General features: G+C 46.8%; 1 non-coding gene across 1 annotated transcript; it reads left to right on the forward strand.

Moving 5' to 3' along the window:
* Nucleotides 1-10,646: 10,646 nt before the first annotated feature.
* trnae-cuc (transfer RNA glutamic acid (anticodon CUC)) lies at nucleotides 10,647-10,718 on the forward strand. Its single transcript has one exon. It is a non-coding gene; the product is annotated as a tRNA-Glu (tRNA).
* Nucleotides 10,719-14,473: the final 3,755 nt, after the last annotated feature.

The raw sequence follows: 14,473 nt of genomic DNA on the forward strand, positions 1-14,473 counted from the left end.
TGAGTGCATTTTTGTGTTCAGAATTTGTCTTCACACAGCAAGCTTGCAGAACCAAAGACCTGCAGCCTTTTGTTACACGGCTTTTGGTTTCTTTACTGCAGGAATTGGACAAAAACAGCATGTGTTTCAACTTCACCGGTTCATTGCCACCTGAGAGAAGAGGTTTCACACTTGAGATCAGGACACACCGACAGAGAACAGGACAAGCCAACTCAGAGCTCCACAAGGGTGCCAGCCCAACTGTGTAAATTTGACTTGTGTATCGATGTGTCATATTGAGCTCAGATACACGAAGTTTTGGAAGCAGATGACAAGGTAAGGGGAGAGCAGAGCGCCGTTATACGAGAAAGCTACTAAAGACGACATTGAGTAAATAGGAGAAAATGGTTTCGCTTCTGGGTTGTGATCCCAACATGCATCTGCTGTGCCATTCTACTGCATTGCACGGCAGCTTTCCCGAGTATTCAGTGAAAAGTATTCAGCTTTTCATCTGGCGTGTGACTTGCTCGTTCGAAAATGATATCAAAAGATCTTCACTGCTGTAGTGTCATGTGCTGTTGTGCAGACATGTCGCCGATGTGCAAATATAAACTCAGAGAGCAATGTACATCGGAGACTGTGAGCCAGCTGAAACTTGCTCAGTGTGAAGCATTCCACATTGCTCCAAGAATTGCAAGCAGCAAAGCGTTTCCAGAACATCTGCTTGTCATTCTGTCCCCGGGGCGCTCATCCCCAGGAACTGGACTCTCTATACTGGCCGATAATTAAACCAATTTGTTTCTACTTGCAAGCTGTTCTGGGGGGAGGGAAGAACCCATTCGATCTTCTGCTCCCTCTCTCCATCCCTTGAGGTGAGAGGTATCACTTACATTAATGCGTGGGAAGTGAGTAACTTTGATTGTGAATTTCCTGCAAAGGTCTGTTGTCGGAGAGATAGAAAGATGCTGCGCTGGCGGGGCAGAGAGAAATGGACACCGAGGAATCTTCCCTCAAGTAAATTCAACTGAGTACACTGTTGTGCAACCTGTTTGGTGTTCAGAATTCGTCTTCACGCAGCAATCTTATGGAAAGTCTATTGCAAAGTGGGCATCGTTTTCTTTGCTGCGACCGCGCAGCTGTTAACATCTGAGCCCCAAGTGCCCCAGATGAAGAGAATCCGAGTGAAACCTTCACTCACTGAGAGTCATCCCCACGGCCCTGAGCTGAGGGACTGCAGGCAGTCCAACACGGAAGGGACGGTGAAAAATGAACCATTTTTGCTCCCTCAGCCTCTCTGTCCCAGAGACAGGCAGTGGGACGGCATAAACACGTAGCATCATTCTACGCCGGCAGAGGCGGCCCAGCCCATCGTGTCCACGGCGACTCTCTGCACTTGTCTCTCTCTGAGGTGATTCACAATCAGCGATATCTGTCCTAATAGTAAGGGACTATGTCTGAGTGGTGATACGGTTTCTGACATGCTGATAATCTTGTCGTTCACGTCCGAACTGGCGTGGCGAATTACTGCAGGGAATGGACGAAACTGCAAGGCATATGTTTCAACTTTATCAGCTCACTGGCATCTCGGAGAAGTGGTTTTGCGAATCAGTTCATAGGAAACTGACGAAGAACAGGAGAAGACCACTCAGACCTCCAAAAAGCATGTTACTTGAACCGTGTGAATCGGTATGATACATGGCATTCAAGCACTCAGGCAGTCGGTGCAAGATCCAGAACAGAGCACAGCACCATTACAAAAGAAAGCTATTCAAGGAGCCATCGCGCAACAGCAGAAGATGGCTTTGATCTAGCTACTTCAGGCCTATGAGACCTTGCACACTACCGCTACAGCACACTGCTCCCGCAAGGGAAATGCTTTCCACAGGTCCCTTCATGACTGATGTGGAAGATATCCACTGCTGTCGTGCAATATGCTGTTGCGCAGACGTATGGATGCTGTAGAAATATAAACATGTTTTCGAAACTCACATTCTGTTGGTCGAACTGTGAATTCATTCTGAATCACAGTATGTGTCACGGTGCAGACGGAGGCGATGCGGCCCACCTTCGCTCTGCTGGTTTGACACAGTAAGTAAACGTGTGTCTCTTGCCTTCTCCATGTAATTTTGCACATTGTTACTTTAAACATTACCACCGAATTCCCGTTTGCGTCTAATGAATCTGCCTTTTTGTCAGTGTCAGTTAGGGATTTACTGACCCCAACCACTCCCTGTACGAAAGCGTTCTTCCCAATGTCACTTTTGGTTCTTTTCCTCATGACTTTAAAACACTGCCGAATCGTTGCGGATCCTTTCAGGCGTGGGAGCATTTTGACGACATTACTTTCTCTGTCTAGAGTTCGCATGACTTGGAAAGCTTCAATCGGGCCAGATTTCAAACTTCTATTCTCCGAGGAGAGCTATCCTAATTTTCCAGTCTTGCTTCATTGCTGACATTCCTTAAACACGGCACCACTCACATCAACGCAATATTCCATCATTTCACTTCATTGCTTTCTGCCCTATTCGTACTCCAAGCAGGTAAAGTCAATGACTGCAGATGCTGGAAACCAGATTCTGGATTAGTGGTGCAGGAAAAGCACAGCAGTTCAGACAGCATCCGAGGAGTAGTAAAATCGACGTTTCGGGCAAAAGCCACGACTTTAGCGAAGGTGGTTTTTGAGAAAGTTAACCGGGCACTCTTGCACAAGTCAGGAAACGCGGGCTGGTCTGGGACGTCGCGCAAGTCTACGTATTAGAAGACCCAAAGCGAGAATCATACCCCGAGACCAACGTGCCACACCGAGAGCACACAAGCACTCCCGCTCCACCTCTTTAACCAGCTGAGTCTTGCTCATTGTGAAATACATTTGACATTGCTCTGAGAATTGCAAGCGGCAAAGAATTTGCAGAACAATTGCTTCTCATTCTGTCTCCCTGCTGCCGTTTGTCCCGAACCCAGGAACCGGGCTCCCTCCACTCGCAGAAAATTAAACCGTTTCTCTGACACCGGAGTGACCCGTGACAAGCATTGCCCTCCTCAACATAGGGTACAGAGAACAACAGAAGACCACTCAGACCTCTACGAGTGTGTCATCTCAATTGTGCACATTGAGCCAGTATATAAATGTGAAATATTTATTTCGAAGTTTTTTGAGAAAGAAATGAGAAGGCGAGGTGCAGAACAGTGCGCCGTTATATGGGAAAGCTGCTAAAGACGACATTGACTGAACAGGAGAGATGGTTTCCCTTTTGGGTGATGCTCCCATCACGCACTCGCAGACATATCGCCGTCGTGCAAGTTTCAACTCTGTCTAAATTCCAACATTCTGTTTTTTCGAACTGTGATTTCTCTCAAAAGCACAAAATTTCAACACTTGCAACATTCTTACTTTACAAAGTTCTCATAGATATATTCAGCAAACACCTGGAAGAAATTCTTCCAAACTTAACTGGGGAATTTCGGTTTGAGTGCTCTTGAACTTTAAGTGGAAGGACGGGAAGTTTGCCTCAAGGCTGTGTAATGTGGAGATGTGTTCCCCATGTTAACTGATAGTGGTTGACCATCCCAGTGCTTCCCGATGCAGGGCTGCCCTGACCCACAGGGAGGTTTCTTTGATAAACTGTCCCGGGGGCTTCCAGCCGTACCGTGACGTCATAGGGCGAGCCCCCGATGATGGCCTGCAGCTGCTGTGACACAATAATGATGCTGGCCCCGGAACATGAATACGAATTAGTTCATGAGTCACGTGGTACTGAATCATTCTATGGAAAGTTCTTTCAACTTCATGGATGTATATATGAGAGGAGGTAAATGGGCAGGGCTTACACCTCGGGTTCACTCTTCCTTCACTCGCAACACCCCACACCAACTTTTCGCTGCAACCGCCGAATGTGTAACACCTGCCCATTTACCTGCCCCCTCCTGAATATCCAAGGGCTCGAATATACCTTCCAGGTAAAGTAGTACTTTACCTGCACATTTGCCACAACCTAGTCTACTGCATTCGTTGCTCACAGTGTGGATTCCCCAAAGTAAAATGAAGCATAAACTGGGTGACTGCTTCGCAGAACATCTCGGTTCTGCCCGCAAAAGAAGGCCTTGAGCTTCTGGTTGCCTGTCACTTAAACACGCCACCCTGTTCCCTGGCCAACTTCTCTGTCTCAGGCATGCAGCAGTGTTCCAGCAAAGCTCAGCTCCTGATGGAAGACAAAAGCTTCATTTTCCACTTGGAGATCCGATAGCCATCCAGTCTTCAACATCGAGTTCAATATTGTTTGGACCCGAACTCTCCCATGCCCTTGTCCCCTACCTCACCCACACGAGGCCTTGTTATCACATAGTCTGCTGTTACACATGACTTATTGTTAGCCAGGAACAGTCTCCATTAACAGTTAGTCACCCTCCTACACAGATCGTTATTCACTTCTTTGGCCCTCCAATGTTCTCCCTCTGAACTGGCAGCAAAGGGAGCAATGTGGACTGGTATCCCTGAGCCAGATGTTTGTCCCATCTCCAGGAACAGGGCTCTCTCCACTGGTGGATAATTAGACTATTTTGCTGTTGCGCTGACGTGAGGAGATTGTGTAAATATAAACATTTCTAAATTCCCACCTTCCGTTGGTCGAACTGCGAGTTCACTCTGAATCACAACAAGTGTCACAGCGCACTTGGAGGCCCACCTGGTTCTACATAGCAAGTAAATGAGAGTCTCTGTTCGTATCATTCCCTTGCCTTCTCCCTGTAAATCTCCACATTGTTACTTTGAACATGACCACCAAATTCCCTTTTGTGTTCGTGAATCTGCCTCTTTGTCACGGTCAGACAGGGATTTACGGATCCGAACCACTCCCTGTGCGAAAATGTTCTTACTAATGTCACTTTTACTTTCTTTCCAAATGCCTTGAAATCTCTGCCAATTTTTTAGGAAATTGAAATGATTCTCATTTCTGCACATGAGGCTGAATTGATTTAATTTCTAACGTAAAGGACATGCGGATGTTAAGAATCCGAGACAGAAAGAGGAACTGCTGGAGAAACTCAGTAGGTTTGGCGGTACCCGCGGGAGAAAACAGAGTTCTGAAATATTGTTTCTGATTCCCTTTCCATCGATGGTGCCTGACCTGCTGAGTTGCTCCTGCAATTTCTGTTTTTGCTTTTAACTGAAAGTTCATTTCATCTTTCGGGATGAAACACCCAGACACTCCATTTGCAGATATTTAACCCTTTCTAAACCTGTGAAGCGATTGGATTCAAACAAACCCAGCAATAATTCACTCTTTCTCAGCTCCACAGGCAGAGAGACCTGGGAAGTGAAGCTATCAGTGTGGTTCTTTATTTGTGGGCTGAGTGGTTTCCCTGCGCAAGTATGAACACTGCCGACTACAGTTGAGAAATGTCGTCAAAAAGTAAGGGAGAATGTTCCCCGGATTCTTATTTGAGATTCAAATCAGTGGAGGGGGTTGAAATATTTTACTCACATTGGGACTGGTAGGAATCTGCAACCCACTGCCTGTCAGGGTGGAACAAACAGAGCTGCTTTTGAGGCGATGAACCAAGACTTTGGAAATGAGACTAGAACAGTGAGGGGCGTGAAATCGTAATCGAAATGAAGCAGGCACCTGAGGATTAATGTGTTTTATTTGCCAGTGAAAGATACTGCTTCACAAAGTTGTGACTATGGAAGGGAATCAGTGACGGTGATTATCTTTGGCTGTTCACCTTGTGAATGTTCCCATTGCTGCACATGTCCGTGTGAACGTCAGAACTCTGCAGCATGGTGGCGTCAGGTATGCACAGTGCCGGGGGCGCAATGGATGACGCATCTGACTCCAGCTACCTGTTTGAAATGCAATTCACAGCTTCTTCACACAGCCCAATTAATCTTTCCCATTGTCCTGAAGCCGGCATACGGTTTGAATTCCTGATCTGCAGGAACGACACTCTTTTCACTGTCTCGCGTCAGTAAGTGTCCCTGAGAACATCAGAGTCACGTCACAGCGCTGTCAGAGGAGGGGAAGCTGAAATAGCCGCACACGCTGCTCATGGTCACATTTCATTTTCCCCACCTCACTGCCCCAACCACTGCGGCTCCTGGGAGTGGAAAGGGAAGAAACACCAAAACCCAGTCTCAGCTTTGTAAATCGTCAGGAAATTAAAAAAAAACTGTTCATCCCTTCGGATTTTCTATCCTGGACTGACAGGAATGAGGTTTGTCACTCTTTTAGGAGAACATTGCAAGTGGATGTTTTGCAGAAAAGCCCCACAATACAATCTGACAGTGACACTTAATTAATCAGGACCTGGATGTTATCGGCCTTTGAATGTGTGTGTTGTGCTCCAGAACTTTGTTGTTCACAGTTTATAATGTTTATCTTCCAGTCCCCTGTATCACTTGCTGAAATTGTTTAATCTGCGCCGTGTAATCCTTTCACTGTCTGCTAATCAGAACAGCATTTCCTTGTTTTACCCAAATTAACTTGATCTTGTATGCCTGAAGTTAATTTCACTAGAAACCTTATCCAGTTCAAAAGCCACCTGACAATGATGCCTCTGTTTTCTGTCACGTAGCCAATTTCAAATCAATGTTGTTCCGGTCCCTTTTATTCCTTGAGATCCAGGTTTCGCTCGCAGGGCTAGAAAAGAACTGTTACCAAATACATTTACCAATCTACGTTCATCCTATCGATTGTATTAGCATCATCAACACTTCTCATCAAAATAACTCGTGAGACTTTCATCACAATTTTCTGTGAACAGTTCAACTTTAGCTTTCCTGAATGAACCCCAAATTTTTGGAAGTGGCTCCTTATTTTCGACCCTGATTATTAATCTCTCTTTACGTGAAAATGGATCTTTCCCACCCGCTCTATCTCTCATCAATGTTTGCATTTCAGTTCAATTTCCCATCAGCCTCCTCTGTTCTGATCAAATCCAGGGGAACAGGAAACATTGGGGTTATGACGCGGCCATGACAAGCACAATACTCACCTTTCCTGTTGGAACCATTCCATGAGAAATATTAGGCCACAGCCTGGGGCCTCCAGCTGTGGCCGAACATTTACGTCGCTGCCTTAGACATCTTTTGGTGTTCCCCTGCCCAATGTGGAATTCTGCTGACTATGCTTTCTTCGCTGGCGATTTTCAATGACTTCCTGTTGGTTGCATTATCTCTCAAACTTCACAAAACCCGTCTCAATAAAGTCACGTTTTCTCACGTCTGGGAATTTATTGCCATGCTGGAAACTCGAGTTCAGAACAAAAACCGTAGCACACTCAAAACGTCGGCTCTGTTTACCTTTCCACAGATGCTGCTCGACTCGTTGGCTTTCTGCAGTATTCGCTGTGTTTGTTCAACACAAATGCTGCTTTCCATTAAAGAACTTCAATCCCTGTCCTCTGGTAACTGACGCTAGTCAGTGGCAAGAGGTTCTTCTGATCATTAACCTTCACATTCCCACCACTTCTTCTCCCATCATTGCCAACAGCCCCTGGAAATCTCCAGTTAACCTTCTTTGCTCCAAAGAGAATATCCCTAAACTTTGGAATGTCTCCCCAAAATGGAAATTCCTCATCCCTGGACATGACGCAAGGCGTACAATTGGGAAGAGATTTTGGCAAAATATTGTCAGTTAGCAGATGGAAAAATGTTCAGGAAGTAAAACAGAAATCCCTGTCTCCAGCTTTGTGAATCTTTAAAAACTCTTTGGGAAGTGGAATTAGAGGAGAATGAAGGATGAACTGTCCGACTGAGCAGAGACAGTCCAGACACCGTCCCCTTGTTTAAGAGGCCGGGAGATTGACTCTGATATTCTCGGGACATGAACTGATCTGCGACATTGAAAGAATTCTCTGTACATCAGGAATTCAAATCCTTTCTCGGCTCGGGGCCAATGAGAAATTTCGGGATAAGGCAAAACACTGAAAGGCTTGGAGGGCGATGGCCCCGGTGTAGAAGGGCAAGTTCCTCTTGATATGGATGTGCCTGCAGATGGTGGGATCAGACTGTCCCCATGTCTCCACAATGAATGTCCAAGGCTTTATTATGGAAAAGTAAAACTGATAGAAGACAATGGTCATTTTGGGCGGGGTCGCCGCCCTGCGCTGTTTTAATGGCGCAATTGGTCAGCGCGTTCGGTTGTTAATCGAACGTTTGCTGATTCGACACGACCCTGCGATGAAGTGGTTGTTGATTTTGCTCCTCCCGCTTTCTTGGCTGCTAAGGTGCGTGTTTGTAATGGTGTCAGGAAAATGTTTCCCAAGCGGAAATCTTCTCCACTGAGGATGGACAAAGGGGTTTCTGAATTGATTGAATTTCTAACATAAAGGACTGCGGATGCTGAGAATCCGAGACAGAAAGCGAAACTGCTGGAGGAACTCAGCAGGTTTGGCTGTACCTGGATGAGGAAAAAGGAGTTCTGAAATGTTGTCACTGATTCTCTTTCCATAGATGCTGCTTGGCCTGCTGGGTTGCTCCTGCGATTTCTGGTTTTGTTTTTAACTGAACGTCCATTTCATCTTTCGGGATGAAACACCCAGACTCGCCATTTGCAGATATTTAACCCTTTCGAAACCTGTGAAGTGATTGGATTCAAACAAACTCTGCAATGATTCACTCTTTCTCAGCTCCACAGGCAGAGAGACATGGGAAATGAAGCTGTCAGTGTGGATCTGTATTGGTGGGCCGAGTGGTTAATGCGATGGACATGAAATCCATTGCGGTTTCCCCGCGCAAGTATGAGCCCTGCCGACTACAGTTGAGAAATGTCATCAAAAAGAATGGGAGATTGCTTCACGGCGTTTTAAAGATGCAAATCAGTGGAGGGTTTGAAATATTTCAATCACATTGGGAATGGTCGGGAACCTACAACCCACTGCCTGTTAGGGTGGGACAAGCAGAAACCCACAGAGTTGCTTTTGAGGCGATGAGCCAAGTGTTTGGAAATGAGACAAGAACAGTGAGGGGCGTGAAGTCCTGATCGAAATGAAGCAGGCACCTGAGGATGAGTGTGTTTTATTTGCCAGTGAAAGATACTGCTTCACAAAGTTGGGACTATGGAAGGAAAGCAGTGACGGTGATTATCTTTGGCTGTTCACCTTGTGAATGTTCCCATTGCTGCGCATGTCCGTGTGAACGTCAGAACTCTGCAGCATGGTGGCGTCAGGTACGCACAGTGCCGGGGGCGCAATGGATGACGCATCTGACTCTAGCTCCCTGTTTGAAATGCAATTCACAGCTTCTTCACACAGCCCAATTAACCTTTCTCATTGTCCTGAAGCCGGCATACGGTTTGAATTCCTGATCTTCGGGAACGAGACTCTTTTCACTGTCTCGCGTCAGTAAATGTCTCTGAGAACATCAGAGTCACGTCACAGCGCTGTCAGAGGAGGGGAAGCTGAAAGAGCCCCACACGCTGCTCATGCGCTCATTTCACTTTCCCCAAATCACCGTCCCAACCACTGCTCCTGGGAGTGGAAAGGGAACAAACACCAACACCCCGTCTCAGCTTTGTAAATCTTCAGGAAATAAGAAATCTGTCCATCCCTTTGCATCTTCCATCCTAGGCTGAGAGCGTTGATTTTAAATGGCTGTCCAGTCAGTGCCGATTCGTCTTGGCTGAAAAAAAAATCCTTATCTCATTCCAGCATTTCTTGCCACAGAGAACTGTGCGGCAGAGTTCATGTATATATTTCCTTGCATGGTATTTTGTAAATAACATTCGTTTGCTGGTTGTTTGTACAGGGTATTTCAAGTTCATTAGCCGCTGTTAAAGTGTGTTGGTAGGTTTGTGGGCTACCATGATGCTGAGAACGTTGAGTAGTCTGGACATCATTTCCGATATGTCTTTAATATAAAGTAATGTGGCTAGGGTTTCTGCAGATGTTGTGTCTACTTGTGTCAGTTTGTTGATGTGAAATCGACAAACTGGGTTTATTGGGTAGGTAAAAGTGCGGATTGCAGATGCTGGAAACTAGAGTTTAGATCAGAGTGGTGCTGGAAAAGCACAGCAGGTCAGACAGCTTCCGAGAAGCAGGAAAATCGACGTTTCGGCAAAAGCACTTAATCAGGAATAGAGGCAGAACGCCTCCAGGGTGGAGAGATAAATTGGGGGTGGGGGTGTGCTGGGCCGAAGGGAGCAAAAAGTACAATAGTTGAATGGGGGTGGGGATGGAGGTGACAGGTCAGAGAGGAGGGTGGACCGGATAGGTGGGAAGGGAGATTGGCAGGTAGGACAGGTCATGAGGACAGCGCTGAGCTGGAAGGTTGGATCTGAGGTAAGGTGAGGGGGAGGAGAAATGAGGAAACTGGTGAAGTCCGCATTGACGGCCTGGGGTTGAATTCATCCTCCAGGCATCGGGTGGGGAGGGAGCGGCGATGGAGGAGGCCCAGGACCTTCGCAGAGTGGGAGGGGGTTGGAAATGTTGGGACACAGGGCGATGGGTTTGATTGTTGCGGGTGTCCTGGAGATTTTCCCTCAAGCGCTGTGACTTGACTCTGCGAGGAGTCTCCAGTCTCCCCAATGTAGAGGAGATCGCATCGTGAGCAATGGATACAAGAAATGACATTGGTGGATGCACAGGTGAAAGCCTTCTAACTCCCGCGGCCCGGATTAGATTTCCGGGCAGGGAAGAAATTTTCAGTAGAGTTGTCAGCGTGTGCCCGCATCTCCCTGATGGTCTAGTGGTTAGGATTCGGCGCTCTCACCGCCGCGGCCCGGGTTTGACTCCCGGTCAGGGAAGCCCTTTGCAGGGTGTTTGTTGGCTACCTATTCTTCTTAAGTGCACTGTCCAGTTATTTATTGATCTTCGTAGTTCCTGCGTGCTGCAATGTGTAGTGGCTCGTTGAAATAGAGTCCTGATGCAGATTTGTTTGTATGTGGAGGGATGATTGCTTCTGTAGTTAGGTTCTTGGTACACGTGCGTTGTTTTCCTGTAGACGCTGTTTTGAATTTTCAATTGACTGATCGCTCTACTGTGACATCTCGAAATGGCACTCTGTTGTTGTTCTCTTTTGTGGACTTTATGTCAGTGAGGATATTGTTGATGGTGTTGTTGGTTTCCTCTAATTTTTTTCATTTTTTGATGACAAAAGTGTCATTCGCTGTAGCGGACCCAAAGTTTGGGTTGGATCGTTGGAGGGCTGTTTGTTTTGAGTCTCTGCATTATTGCTTCTGCTAGGAATCCTGATACCGGTGGTTTCATGGGTGTTTCGTTGATTTGTTTGTAGGGCTTGTTACTGAATATGAAGTAGGTGGTAAGGCACAGTTCCAAGAGCTTGACAGTGCTATCTTTGCTGATGAAGTTGGTGCTGTGTTTGTGTCTTTGGTTCTTCGAGTAGAGTCTTCAGTTTTATTTGGCCACGTTGATCTTAATGGATGTGAACAGGGCTGTTATGTCAAAGGACATTATTATTCCATCCTCTTCTATCTTAGTGTCTTTGGTGTTCAGGAATTCTTGGATGGAGTAAATGGAGTGGCGTGAATCTTCGACTTGGTGTTTTAATCTTCAGTGGAGGCCTTTGACTAGTCTGTGTATTGGTGTTCCAAGTAGTGAGACTATGGCCTGAGGGGCCTCCTGGGTTGAAGAGGAGAACAACAAAAAAAATGCCATTCTTAGATGTCACAGTAGAGCGAACAGTCAATGGGGAACTTCAAACTAGCATCTACAGAAAAACAAAACACTCAAACCAAATACTGAACCACAGAAGTAATCATCCCAACACCCACAAACGAAGCTGCATCAGGACATTATATCAACGAGCCATTACACACTGCAGCACAGAGAAACTACGAAGAGCACAAGAGAAATACGTATATAGTGTATTTAAGGAGAACGGGTACCCAATAAACCCAGTCCGCCGATTTCTCATTGATGCTTCCAAGCTGACTCTCAAAAATTCGGTTTTTCCCTCCATTCTTTCCTGTTTGTTTTTTGTGGGTCTCGAAAGCTTTCCCAATCTTCTGACCGAGTATTGGAGTTGGGAAGTTATGTTGTGACTGTAGAGGACATTGGTTAGACCACTTTGGGAATATTGTGTGCAATTCTGGTCTCGCTCCTATCAGAAGGATAGAAGGATATTGTGAAATTTGAATGGGTTCTGAAGCACTACTAGGTCCACAGAGGGGAAGAGGCCCTTCTGCTCCCCAGAGTGTGGGAAGGCCTTCAGTGATTCCTCTGCCCTGCTGACGCACCAGTCAATCCACACCAGGGAGAAGCTGTTCTCTTGCCCCGAGTGCGGGATGGGCTTTACCCGCTCCTCCACACTGCTGATGCACCAGTTGGTCCACATGGGGTGGGGGGGTCGGTGGTGGCGTGGGGGAGGCCATTCTGCTGCCCTGAGTGTAGGAAGGCCTTCAGCAATTCCTCCGCCCTGCTGAAGCACCAGTGTGTCCACACCGGGGAGAGGGCCTTCAACTGTCCCGAGTGTGGGAAGAGGTTCATGTTTTCGTGCAACTTGCGGAAGCACCAGCGGGGGCACCAGCGCTCACAGCGATCAGATCCCACCGGTAACGCTGCCTTGGGTCACCCCCCAGGATTGAACCTCCTGCCAGTTCTGGATGCAGTGGGAGAGTAGGTGGGCTGTTTTGTTTTCTGCAATTGCCTCCCCCACCCCCCACAACCACAACCCATGGTGGCTCAGGGTTTGCACTGCTGCCTCATGGCACCAGGAGCCCAGGAATAATCCCACCCTTGGGGGTCTGTGTGCAATTTATGGAGGGTAGGAAAATGGGTCTGAGTAGGTTACTCTTCGGAAGATCAGTGCAGATGTGTTGGGCTGAAGGACCTGTTTCCACATTGTAGGAGTTCAACCATCCTATGAGCTTTGCTTTCAGTGGACACTGCTGCTCATTGAACCCGGGACTGCACATTGCCAAATGAAATGTTTCAGAGAAACCTAAGACCTCAAGACCATCGGAGCAGAAGTTAGGCCATTCGTCCCGTCGAGTCTACTCTGCCATTCGTTAGTGACAAAAGTAGTGCAGATAAGATTAGCGACAGTGTGGAAACAGGCCATTTGTCCCAACAAGTCCACACCGACCCTCCGAAGAGTAACCCATCCAGACCCATTTCCCTCTGACTAATGTACCTAACTCCATGGGCAATTAAGCATGGCCAATCCACATGACCTACACATCTTTGGTTTATGGAAGAAAACAGGACCACCCAGAGAAAACCTACACAGACACTGGGAGAATGGAAACTCCTCACAGACAGCCACCCAAGGCTGGAATCTAAACTGGGTCCCCGGCGCTGTGAGGCTGCAGTGGTAACCACTAAGCCACTACATGTTGCAACCCGAAGTAGGCAAGCAGGAGATTGGGAGAATACAGCAAGCCAGGCAGCATCAGGATGTGGAGTCGTCGGCGTTTTGGGTATTAACCCTTCTTCAGGACTGAAACGTTAACTTCTCTATGAGAAACAATTTACGGGAATATTGCTGGGGTTTGTAGAGTTTGAGCTACAGGGAAAGGCTAAATAGGCTGGGGCTGTTTTCACTGGAGCATCAGAGGCAGAGGAGTGACCTAATAGAGGTTACAAAATCATGAGGGTTATGGACAGGGTAAGAAATAAGGTCGTTTCCCTGGGTGAGGGAGTTCAGAACTAGAGGGCATAGGTTTAGGGGAACAGGCGAAATATATTAAAGGGACAACTTCTTCATGCAGAGGGTGAGAAATATATGAAATGAGCTGCCTGAGTATATGGGTCAGGTGCTGTCAAATGGGACTAGATTAATTTAGGATATCAGGTCAGCATGGACAAGTTGAAACGAAGCGTATGTTTCCATGCTGTAAGCGTCTCTGACTACTGGTCCTGATGTAAGTTTAAAATAGAGTCCAAGTAACTTTGAATAGTTCAATCTTGTTGTGCTCACATCCTGAAAAGTTTCAAATGAATCCCTCTGAGACATACTGTTTAAACATGCTGAGTTGGACAAAGTATCCAATCAAGTTCAACACAAATTCAGAGTTGAAGAAGTCAGAAGTCAGAACACCAAGGGGACCAAAACTGATCACAATATTCCAGGTGCAGCCTCATCAACGTCCTGTATAACTACAACATAACTTGCCAACATCTATACTCAATTCTCTAATTGATGAAGGCCAGTGTGCTGAAACCTTTCTTCACTGCCTTGCATACCAATGTAATCAGAGATATAGGACCTACTTTAAACTGATTCACAATCCAGTTGCTGGGCGCACAGAAGCAGAGTAGTGCTGTGTGAGGGTGCTGGGCGCATCATCCAGAGGTTGATGGGTCAAAACCATGTGATGCTTTTGCTCAATGTCTCTGAAAGCTGCTTTCATTTGCAAAGGTGCTCTGTTCTGTATCTTGCCGTTGCATCCGCTTCCCAAAGCTTCTTCAGTGGAGGAGTGGCAGTGGTAGCAATCCCCCAGAGCTGGAGGAAAGTCCGAGCTCCAAGAAGCGGGCGGTAAGGCTGGAGGCTGGATTTGATCAAGGCTTGTATCTATTAACTCATTTAAATGGTACCTAC

Source organism: Chiloscyllium plagiosum, unplaced genomic scaffold (genome assembly GCF_037043375.1).
Source record: "Chiloscyllium plagiosum isolate Xiang-an unplaced genomic scaffold, Cpla_swu_hap1 HiC_scaffold_27, whole genome shotgun sequence".
Taxonomy (NCBI): domain Eukaryota; kingdom Metazoa; phylum Chordata; class Chondrichthyes; order Orectolobiformes; family Hemiscylliidae; genus Chiloscyllium; species Chiloscyllium plagiosum.